The sequence below is a fragment of the Equus quagga genome, unplaced genomic scaffold, assembly GCF_021613505.1.
Source record: "Equus quagga isolate Etosha38 unplaced genomic scaffold, UCLA_HA_Equagga_1.0 73442_RagTag, whole genome shotgun sequence".
NCBI classification, from domain to species: Eukaryota; Metazoa; Chordata; class Mammalia; order Perissodactyla; family Equidae; genus Equus; species Equus quagga.
This window is the reverse complement of record NW_025802777.1, coordinates 12,418,719-12,431,160: the sequence shown is the minus strand read 5'-3', so window position 1 is coordinate 12,431,160 and position 12,442 is coordinate 12,418,719. Positions and strand designations below refer to the sequence as shown.

The following is a 12,442-nucleotide window of genomic DNA, read 5'->3' as shown; positions in this document are numbered from 1 at the left end:
TATATGTGGGATGCCTACCACAGCATGGCTTGATAAGTGGTGCATAGGTCCACGCCCAGGATCCAAGCCTGTGAATCCCAGGCCACCAAAGTAAAGCACGTAAACAACCATTAGCCACTGGGCCAGCTCCCACAAATATTCCATTTGATTTTCTCCATGCTAATATAGGAGTTGGAAGTCATTTTTGTATTGGCTTACTTGTCCTGGTTGTGTATAGAGATAGGCAAGAAATCCACTTTGTCAATTCTTATTCATCCTTTCTTTGAAATACTATGGCTTTCTTCATATTGATCCCAATATGGAAATTTGGAATTTCTTTGTTCTTGTCATATCTATATCAACCTGGCCCAGAACAAGCAATGCTCACTCAAGGATTTAGTAGCACTATACATTACATTGTCATATTTTAAACATATAACAATTCCAACGTATACATAGACAAATAATATATACTATGAGCCATATCTGGAAGGTGAGTGGAAGGTCTCCCTAAGACCGTTTTCTCCATTTTACTTTCCGTTTTTCTTTTTCTTTCCTCTATAGAACTTTATTAACAAATTAATTAATGCACTTAAACATGATGTTGAATCTGTTTGCTTAAAGCCTCTCTAGCTTATAAGTCTTTGACCTCCTTGAGGTCAGAGACCAAATCTTATTTATATCAACATCACCTATTGTGTTTCTGGGACAATGTAGATAACTAATGTACATTTTTGAATGTTTAATAAATTAAATGATTATTTTTAATACTGAGATAAGAATTTTTAAAATCCCAGATGTCTGTTTGATACCTTACCTTTGATGATTTTTCTTTCTCCATTAGCCAACTCAAATATTTTAGTCAAATTTTTGATTTGATTCCTCAAAATTTTCTCTCGTATACTTCCCCATCCTAGTAAATAAAAAATTATCTACCTGGTTTCATAAGCCATGGATCAACATGTCACTCTTGATTCTTTTCTTTCCCTTACCACATATAAACAATAAGCAAGTACTAAGTTTCTTTCTTCTACATTTGTCCAAAATGTATCTGCTTCTATCCATTTGTGCTATCTTATCTTAGTTCCTCCAAGCTGTCATCATCTTCACAATTATACAACTTACCTACCTGCTTTCACTCTTTATGCTTCTAATTTGTTCCTTATCCTATGGTCAGAGTAATATTTATTTATTCATTTTCTAATTCTTTTCCTTTATGTATTTCCAAATAGCTGACCTGTTATTTTTCTTCATTCCAAAGGATTGTTTTTAGTTCTTACAAGAGAGGTCTACTGGTGATGAATACCCTTAAATTTTATTTATCTGAGAAAGTCTCAATTTCACCCTCACTTTTCAAAGATAATTTCACTGGACACAGAATTCTAGGTTGGTGGGTTTTTTCTTTCAATGCTTTAAATATTTCGTTTCCTCTTCTTCTTCCTTGAGTGGTGTCTGAAGAGAAGTATGACATAATTCTTCTCCTTGTTCCTCTATAGGTAAGGTGTTTTTCTTCTCCCTGGCCTTTCAAAATTTTTCTGTTTTCCTTGATTTCTGCAAGTTGACTATAATATGCTTAAGTTGTGGATATTTTGGAATTTATCTTGATTGTATTCTCTGAACTTCCTTGATCTGTGGTTTGGTTTCTACCACTAATTTGGGGGAATTCTCAATCATTATGGCTTCACATATTTCTTCTGTTCCTTTCCTTCTTTCTTTTTCTAGTATTCTCATTACAAGTATGTTACACTTTTTATAATCAGTCCACAGTGACTACTTCCAAGCTCTTTACGTGCTGGACTGGAAATTGGAAGGCCAGAATAATATTTTTAGAATGAAAGTCATTCTCTAATTTAAAACCTTAATAAGCTTTTTATTTCCTGAAAATAAAATGAAAAATATGTATTCCAAGACCTTGGATATTCTGAGCCTTGTCTACCTTCACAATCTCGTCTCATTCTACCCTCCTCTTGTTCCTCAACACTCTAGCCACGCCACTCTCCTTTCAATTTCTTGAATCTACCAAACTCTTTTTAATCACTGCTCCTGAAATACATTTAGTTTCCTACTCCTGCATTATGATTCCCTCTGCTCTTTGTACAGCTGTTTTATTTTCTTCCTTCAGGCCTTAATATTTTATTACTTAGAGAGGACTCCACAGTCCATCCCATCTCATTTGTAGCCTCTATCTCCAACGTTTATATTCTCTATAAATAAACTTATTTCCTTCATAGTACTGAGTATGAGTTCTAATTATACATTAAATTATCTAAGTGTATTGATCATCTACTTTACTAGAAGTCAAGGTCCATGACAGCAGGAATCAGTTCTATTTGCTCACCGCTGTATTATAATAAATAGAATAGTGTGGGTCACATATTAGTTATTCAATAGATATGTTTTGAATGCAGTAATGAATGGAGACAGTCATCTCCTTTTAAAAAAAATTCTCTGTAACTTACTTTATATATTTATAGAACTGAAAAAATAATTGATATGAGTAATTGATTCACATAACATATGTATTGACCATCAAAGAGATCTAAATGTTGTAGACAATGACTACAGCTTCTCAAGAGAGAGGTTTCCAGTAAATTCAAAGTATTTCACAGTTGAAAATGTGCTTTTTATATTATCTAATCACATTTTCCCATATTGGCTTACCTTTTGTATTTTTGAATGGAAGGAATCATTTCAAAATGGACGGATGATAAAATTAGTGACATATTTCTTATGTTTATAAAGCATATTTATTTTTCTTGTAGACTGTGAACCATTCAATTATGTTGAATTTCCATCTTTAGGACTCTTACAATTTGACATAAATTCGAGAACAGACAGACATGGATTTGAATGGCAACTGTTCTCTGAAACTTAATATATATATTTTTCATTGTTAGGCAACTTGTTTGATTTTTCTGAACCTAAGTCTTCTTGCTGGTAAAAATAAAGAGACAATGATAATTTTGGTCCAAGAGAGTGGCGATAAGGATTATTGCGGTAATATAAAGAAGTAACCAACACATAGTAGTTGTTCTCCGTGCTCCCCATGCAGTAGTAAATACTCATGTCAGCAATGATAAAAATCAAGCCATAGTACCTGCTTACGGACATCAAATTGAGTTGGCAAAAGGTCATATTAGTGAGATATGGCAGTTTTAAGTTGAGATGAGCAACTGAGAAACTGAAATTTGAAAAATAATAATGTTAGGAAATAGGACTGTAGTCCTGTAGTCACAGTGCAAGTTGAAAACAATACTGCACACAACAAGATTTGGTAAACTGAAGCAAGTGCATCAAATATCAGAATTATGCAAAACAAATAAAGTTACATTTTCCACGGTGGTAAGTTGGAATCTTAGATATAATGTGGCAGTAGGTGGATATTTTCTTTTTCTACCCAAATGTACCTCAAATTATTCCTTGTTCCAGAGACTATAGAATGCTCTACCAATTTTATGTTCCTCTCTTCCTCCTGAACCTATAATTGTATTATATCTAACAGCCTCCCCTGTGGTTGGTAAGGCCAAGAGGTTGTATTCCATACTTAGCTAAAATGGAATATAAACCCTAGGGCCATCTTGGTAGTCACATCTTAAAGAGTAAAGTCTCTGTCAGCTAATCTTGAAATGTCTGCATGGAGGAGGGCTTCTCTGCTGACCTCTTTCCCTGCCCAGTATTACTGGAAGGATAAGGATGTGTTTAAACCATTATATATTTGAGTGCTTATTTGTTGCAAGACTTAACTGTAACTGGTAGAGTCCCTCTGAGGCTAAATTTACTATCACCTGAAAGAGCTTAATGCCAAACCCCAAATGCAGACATATACTGCATGAACACTTTAACAGTCAACAAGGCATATTTCTCCATTTACTTCAATATGTGTATATTGTACAGATTCTTTTTAATGAATCATTTTCTTTACCTCTGGACAATTTCTATATTCCCCATAATTAATCCAGAGTATAAAAATCATCAGTGTCACCTAAAGCAATTGACATAACCCAAAGGAATAACTAGACATAAAATAAGGTACACATAAATGATAACAACATGAAAAGCATGATTTTTATGCCAAGGTGTACTTTAATTAGGGAGAAAATGAAGGAAAAGAATTTCATCCAGGTTGAGAAAATCAAATTTTTTTTTAAATAAAAGTAAGTGATAAGAACACCTAAAGCAAAGAAAATTCTCATTGAGGAGATTTAGTATAGAATTACATGAGATAGCATAAATCATGTAGAATAAGAAGAGCCATTGATGTGGAACTGAATGATCTCTCAGGGACAGCAAGCATGAGGTTGTTTCTAGCTTTTCTTTATGACTTTAATAAACATATTACCAGTTGCTCAAAAAAGAGTAAAGTTGAAATTCTCTGTTTGTACAGTTTGTGGGTCTGTAGCAGTAAGACATGTAGTTAAGAGGTTGGCATCCACAATATCTCAGGAATCGATGATCATAGGAAAGGTAGTTCAGTGGTTGACAACCACAGGACTGGTAACTTAAAAGGTGGTAGCTCAAAGATTGACTACAAGATGCTGGATGGCAGTAACTGGACCCACGGGATGTGAGCGCAAGACAGCTAGTTCCTTGATGGGATCTGAACACATCAGAAACAATAAGAGAACAGCCAGAAAGGCTACAGGCATTGCCCTCATAGCTAGTTGTTTGGCAGCTCACGGATTCACCTCAGGGCTCATGGAAATTGTTATGGAGTGTGTTGCTGCCCAGGCTGCTACTAGGAAAACAGGGGGCATCTCCACAGCTCACCTCAGTGGAACAGAGAGTTCTGGGTGAGGTAACAGGAACACGGCAGGAATTCCCAAAGTAGTGAGAGCCATAGTTCCTGGAGCAGCAATTCTTATAAGACATTGTGGAGTGGGAAGGTTAGGTCTTGCTGACATTGCAAAGAACAGATTGCTGAAGTGTGACTATTACTTGCTAGACCTATTGTTAATATATCTTGGCTGCTGGGTATAGGTTCCATCTATAGCCCATCCTCCTGCTCATACGTTTTATTTGTCTACCAAGCAGTTATCCCACCGACCTATAAAATGTCTATCATCTATATCACATCCTTCAGATAATTGTCATTCCAAAATCAAGCTTGTCTTCCTTGCTCAATCTCTTTCATAGTATAGGTCAACTGCTTCTTTAAGAATCATGTTTTTTATAAGTCTTGACAACTCCTTGACATTGCTGTTAAAAACCCACAAATGGATTCACGTAATTGGGGAGAATTCCTTTATAGCCATTTTTTGGTAAAATCAAAATATGTATATGTAAATACTTAACAACATTAATATTGTATTTTTAGAAGTGACAAATGTTGAAAATTTTTAACTTGGGAATTAAAACTTATTTTCTGTTCTTTGGCAATGCAATCAATTCAAAATCTAAATCATCTTCTGGGAAACTTAGCATGGATATCACATTCAAGAGTATTTTTCGCTTTGAAGAATGGTGACCTGGAAAGCTTTGACAATCTTTGCTTAGATCCACACCCAATGAGATTATGGGTCACTGTTCTGTCTTGTATTATCATGAAACTGAAGATGTTAGCATACATATTTTTATAGTTTCTATTTTAAAAATGTCACATCTCCTTGGATATTTATCTAAGTGAATTTCAGCTTATTATTGCACATATAAAGAGAGTTTATTCTTATAACCTGTTTCCATATTATTGTTTGTCAGTAAGTAGTTTCCATACACAAACGCTTTTGAAATAATTTGCATTTTTCTGATTCTTTAAGAAAGACAATCTAACTATGATTGATTTGTGTTCTAAAGCTTTATTTTTCTGTTGATTGTTTGGAATCAGAATGTATTTATACATGGAAAGGAAGTGAAAATTCCTAGACTAGTCTGCCAAAAACAAAATCTTAGCTTCATAACGTTACTGAACCCTATAACTCAATCTTTACCACACTATTTGGATAAATGGACTTTTATGAAATGTTTGAGGAGTTTCATTTAGGGTGACTACTTATTCCATTGTCTCTAGAGACATGCTTTTGGGTGTACGCACTGAGCTGGGAAAATAATAGATCTTCTATAGGGTCGCATTCTTGCTCCCCCCAGTTCTCAAAACCAGGATCATCTTTCTTTCTTTTCTTTTCTTTTTTTTTTTTTTTTTTTTTGTGCTGAGAAAGCCTCACCCTGAGCTAACATCTGTTGCCAACTTCCTTTTTTCGCTGAGGAAGATTTTCCCTGAGGTAACATTTGTTGCCAATCTTCCTCTATTTTGTATGTGAGCTGCTGTCACAGCATGGCCACTGATAGATGAGCAGTGTAGGTCTGTACCTGGGAACTGAACCTGGGCCGCCGAGGGGAGAGCATCAAACTTAACCACTAGGCCACCAGAGCTGGCCCAGGACCATCTTTCTGAATAGTGAAGCAACAAGAGCTGGCTTATGTAGTCAGAGAAAATACAGCCAGAGTTCATGAATTTGGCACTGTCTAGTTATAATAACCTCATGTGTAACTTCTCTGAGTTTCACTTTCCTCATGTGCAAAATGGGCACATTAAACACCAAGTAATTAATATCTTTCAAGATTTAATTTAAAAAAATGTGAAAGGCCCTGACCATTGTCCACCTAGTGCAACCTGAATGAAGTGGATTTGAGGTCACTCTGACTGAGCATGAAGCACAGCACTTCATGGTCAAAGTGGATTTGATGGAGCCAGCTTTTCAGATTGCTGATGCACACTATCTTTTCTGCAGCTTGTGGAAAAGGCAAACCTTCCTCCAGAGAGGAGAGGCACTCCTCAGTCAAGAGTACACAAATAGCTGAACTTTCCTGCAAGAAGCTCTAAAAATCTCTCGTGTCTCATTTATGAGAATTTAGTAATCAGATGAGTGTTCTCCCCATTTGCGATATCAGGAAACATCCACGCTGGCATTGAGTGCACATCTACTCCTGTGTGTGTGTATTCAAAATTCACATTTATATGTAATCCCTATAATATTGGTAGCACTATAAACACATTTTATGATCTTTGGACAAACTGAAAATGGCATGAGTCAGGTTGTAATTCTCTTTATTGAGTACAAGAGTGTCAGTCGTAACTAGCCACATACTCCACCCTCCTTAACATCGATGTTTAGAGAGGTTTTTTTAAAACATGAGCCAATTTACCGTTTAATCTAGAAGATGGGTACACAGGCAACTTATCTTTTCTATTGCTGGAAAGTGATGTTCTCTAATGATGTGTGACCCTCAAACCAATTAAATTCCCAGATACACAAAATAGGTCTAGTGTCTTCGTCATTAATGTCACAGGGTGGATTTATCCTTTATAGTTATCAATAGCCAACAAGGGAATTGTGCTGTTGTGTTATTAGGTAGAGGATATTCTGGATTATGATTCTCCATGGGTAGATCACACCATCTAGCATAACTAATTGGACTTCATTATAAATAAGGATTGTTTTTTCTTTTTGTTATCCTATTAGTAGGCAAGTCCATATTTAGTGAAGTAAATAGTACTAACTTACCTCCACTATACTATATTTACAAGTTTCTGTATGGATAAAATATCCCAAGTAATAAAAGGATAGAAATGTTGTTCTCTCTCCCCTGAGGCCACATAAATATAACAGAAAAAAAAACCCACTATCTGTAACCTGTTCAACTGCCTTCTAAAGTGAGTTTACTTCCACGCAGGTCAGTCTGTTCTTTTGAGCACATTGATTGGTTTAGATCTAAGTTTGGGAATGAGATTTGGAGAGGGCTGAATTTCTTTTCATTGGAGAATAAGATTTTGGAATTCTCAAAATCAATCCAAATAAAAGCAGAATGTGGAGATGGGAGCAGAGAAGCTGGTGTGGGAAAAGGAAATCATATTTTTACTGTTAAGTGATCCACCATTTAACCAATTTACACAGTAATATTGCTAACGCATATCTTTTGGAAAGTAGTGAAGGGCTGTGTAGAGCTTCCTGGTGGATGATGAGTGAACTAGTGACAGCAGGAGCAGTAAACAGACAGGACAATAATCCCGAGGGAGTTAACAGAAGTAGCAGGATGGCACAGGATTTTCGTAAGCCATGGAAATGACCAGGACTAGAGTCAATTATGGCCAAATACGAGAGAGGACAAAATTCTGTCTACTATTGTAGTTCTATCTGTATTTCATATGCCAAATTTGTAAAGCTGGGAGAGACCCCAATAAATTAGCTTGTTTGTTCCTTTTATTCAGTATGTTTTTTCTCTGTGTTCCATCTGGGTAGTTTCTATTGCTGTTGTGAAATTTATTAATGGTTTCTTCTATAGTTTCTAATCTTCTGTTAATGCCATTCACTATATTTTCCATCTCAGTCATTATAGTTTTCATCTCTGTAAGTTTCATTTGGGTTTATTTACATCTTCCATTTCTCTATTTAACAAGAACAGTCTTTCCTCTAGCTTCTTAAACATATGAAATACAGGTATAGTAACTGTTTTAATGTTCTGGTCTAATAATTTTATCATCTGTGTCGTTTCTGGCTTAGTTTTGATTAAGTGATTTTTCTTTTAAATTAGAGGTCTTATTTTCCTACTTCTTTGCATGTCTGGTAGTTTTTATTGGATTCCAGATACTATGACTTAACTTTTTGTGTGTTGTGTATTTTTGTATTGCTATAAATATTCTCGAGTTTGTTCTGGGCCACAGTTAAGTTACTTGGAAATAATTTGATCCTTTTGGGTCTTGCTTTTAAGCACTATTAAGTGGGACTAAAGCAGCATTTAATCTAGGGCTGCTATGGCCCCAGCACCATGAGAAAACCCTTTTGAGTTCTCTCTCAGTTTTCTACTCGGTGGTATAAACGTGAGCTCTGTGAGCTCTGAATATTTCTCCTCTAGTTCTTTCAGGTGGCTCGTTCCCCAGTTCCATGCAGTTTTCTCACATGTGTGCACTGACCAGTAACATTCTGTAATGGCTTTGGTGGACCCTCTGCAGATCTCTGGAACTCTCTTTCTGTTTGTCTCCTCTCTGTCTTTCAGAGATCATTGTCGTTTTTTGACTATTGTCTAATGTCCTAAAAAACCCATGTTTCAAATATTTTGCTTAAGATTGTGATTATTTTAGATTGAAGAATAAATCCTGTCCCTGTTACTCCATCTTCTCTGGGAGCAGAAGTCTAAATCATCTCATTTGAAGCCTGCTTTTATATAGATAAATATCTAATAAATAAAGAAAATCAATTTACCTTTTTTTGAATATATTTAAATATAGATCTCATACTTTTTAGCCTATTATAGTGATATTTCTTCTTACTGTAAAGATCTTTTTTATGCCCAAAAATCATGATTCCTGTTTTACTTTAAGCATAAAGAACAATTTCTCAGGATATCTTTCATGAAAAAGAAACAAATCAGGTTCTATTTTAGGCCAAAAAAGCCCCACTTCTTTAACTTTTATCTGTGAAATACACACACACACACACACACACACACATATATACTTATATATAATATATATATTACTTTAAAGTAGTTTGTTTGCTTTTTTTTTTCAGTAAAACAAGTAGCAATCTCTACCAAGAGTCTCTTGAAGGAAGAATCTGAAAGGAATGTAACTTCTCAGCCTACAAACATTTAATTCCTTGTTAGCACAATCCAGAATGATGTTGCCATTGTATACTTCTACATATGTATTGTGTGGTCATCTATGTCCTTGAGATTTTTCTCTTCTTTTTTATAAAGTTTCCTACTCTATATATCAAGCATGAAATCATATCAAGCATCAAAACTGATAAGCAATTATGATCTAAGTGTAAGTTTCCTATTATGGATACCTTGATGAGTCTCACCTAAGCAACACTTTCTTAGGACCAAATGCCAATGAATTTGCAAGGTTAAAATGTGACATACTCATGTGGAATATCTACCTTCCTCATAGAGAATACACAAGATGAAACTGGAGCACCTTCTCATGCCAGAAAGTAAGGAGTGCTCAAAGTAAACTAAACAAGTACGAGGGTATGTTGAAGACACACAGGAGCCAACTGAAAGAGCTCTTCATGACGAAAACTGGAAAGATTCATGCAGCAATATAAATAATATTAGATTATATCCTGAAGTATAAAGTATATAGCCATGTGTTAACGCTGATATAAGTAAATCATTATATAAATAATATGTAGGGGAAAATAGACAAATCTCCTACGCAGAGGGATTCCAAATAATATGTGTAGATGCTTCTTGATTAAAGAAGTGAAGCTTAACTTCCAGTTAAGTATGGGCTATACCCAATGACTTCCTTTCAAAGAGCACAGTATGATGGGGGGAAAGCAAGTACTTCACAGTGGCGAATTTTGACAAACACTACCTCAGCCAAGTGATCAAGGTTAACCTCAGTAACGATGTCATGTTGATCGTGTGTACTCTTGATATGGAAGCTTACCTCTGTGGTGTTTCTCCTTAAAACCCAAAATTCCACTCTACTCCTGAGAAAACTATCAGGCAAAATCGAAATTGCGGAGAGTCTACAAAATTCCTGACCACCTCTCCTCAAAACTCTTAAAGGAATCAAAAACAAGGAAAATTTGAGAAACTGTCACAGACAGGAGTTGCCGAAGGACAGGTGACAACTAAATATAAGGTGATATCCTGAATGGGATCCTGGAACATAAAAAAAGAATTAGGTAAAACTAAGAAAGTCTGAACAAAGTATGGACTTTAATTCACAATAATAAGTCAAGATTGGTTCATTAATTGTGATAAATGTAAACACTGATATGAGCTGTTATCAATGGGGGAACTAGATGTGGAGTATATAGAACTCTGTGTATTACTGTTATAACTTTTCTGTAATTCTAAAATAAAAGATTTATTTGAAATGTGAACTATGGACTAAATTCCTTACTACTGAAAGATCAAAGAGGTTTGTATATTTCATACATTCATCAGTTTATGCCATAGGCTGTTGGGACTTAACTTCTTTTGTCAAATAAGCTACCATTCGGTAATTTACATTTTGGTACCATTCTGGAACCATTATAAAGCACTTTCTCATATTTGCCTCATTTAAATTTTGTAGCAGCTTTCTGAGCAGGAAGGCAGGTTTGTTTTCCCGATGAGAAGATAAATTTAAAAACGTACTCAATTTATCCACGTCACAGAATTATCAAGAAGCACAGCTGGGTCTGTAAGCCAGCTCTTGTGACATCTTACCCAGCACTTCTTGTTATTTCCCTTTAAGAACAACTAAGCCATTGTTAATTTTTTTTTTCCGTTTGACTATGGTCAGAGAGCAAAAAAATATGTTACCGTACTGTTTTTGAGTGTTAAATAACACTATTGTAGCCTGAAAAACAATGATGTTAATATATTTTCTTAAGCAACTCCTCCATACACTACTCTATTCTCTTTCTAATAATAAGAGCTGAGCAATTGATTGTAGCTCTTCTTATACTTTGTTTCTCAGGAAATGAAGTAAATCCAATGAACTTCATAGTGAGAAACTTCGTCATTAAGTTCCCAACATATCACCAGGGAGGATCCAAGCAAAGAAGAATTTAACCTTTGTGGCAATTCAGCGGCTCTATTTGTGATGAATGGACAATAGATGTAACCACCCCACTGGTAGGTGTATTTCAATGTCTTCATGAATTTTGGAATTACTACTTTAAAAAATACATGATTTTCTTCTTTTAAACTCATTATGGAAAACCAATACATTGCCAGAAAGTTTAAATGGGACTCTTATGATATCACTCTGTAGCAACTCATGTGATTAATTTACCTGTACTAGTGAATACAGCCCTGGGAAAAATGTAACCCTTGGTACACAATATATACTCGTCTGTCAAATTGTGTTTCTATTTCAACTCCCAGAATGCATACTTTTCAGTAATTGTACAATTAATTAATTCTAAAATACTACTTCCTATATAATATTAGCATATTTTTGCCAGTTGTGGAAGAGTCGATGGAATTTCAACACGCACTAACTTATTCTGATGGATTTACACATACATTTTACTCAACAATCACTGACGACTCTTTCACACCTACACCCTGCCATGTTTAGCAGTTTTTCTGCTTTTAATTACAGTGGCCACTTGGAACTCATCAACAGGATTACAGCATTTTAATTACCTGCCACCTCTGGGAGCCAAAATAAAGCGTAGAACAAACCTAAAGTACTGTGTTCCTCACCAGAGCCTGTGAACCAACATTGAATGAGGTTTAACCCCTTTCAGTCCCACGCCCATGAGTCTCAGAATCAGTGTTTGAGAGTGGCTTTAATCAGAGTAGTTCATATATGATTAAAAAAAAAAAAACCTTAGGATGTTTAACATCCAGAAGGATCCAAAGAAAATGATACAACACAGTACCTAGCACAATTTTGAAAGTCAATCAGTACTCACTGAAGGAATCAATGAAGTCACAAAATCACTCAGGATACATTTGGCATTCATTATCAAGTGGGCAGAGCCCTCTCAATTAAAAACATCATAAATTCACTATAATC

The 12,442-nt window shown here is 35.3% G+C and overlaps 1 long non-coding RNA gene across 2 annotated transcripts in view; it reads left to right on the top strand.

The window, feature by feature from the left end:
• Positions 1-12,442, top strand: part of LOC124234269 (uncharacterized) — a 90,309-nt gene that overhangs the window by 18,942 nt on the left and 58,925 nt on the right. For both annotated transcript variants that reach the window (XR_006887263.1, XR_006887264.1), the window contains exon 2: positions 11,393-11,550. This is a non-coding gene — a long non-coding RNA (uncharacterized LOC124234269). The remainder of the gene's footprint in view (positions 1-11,392; positions 11,551-12,442) is intronic.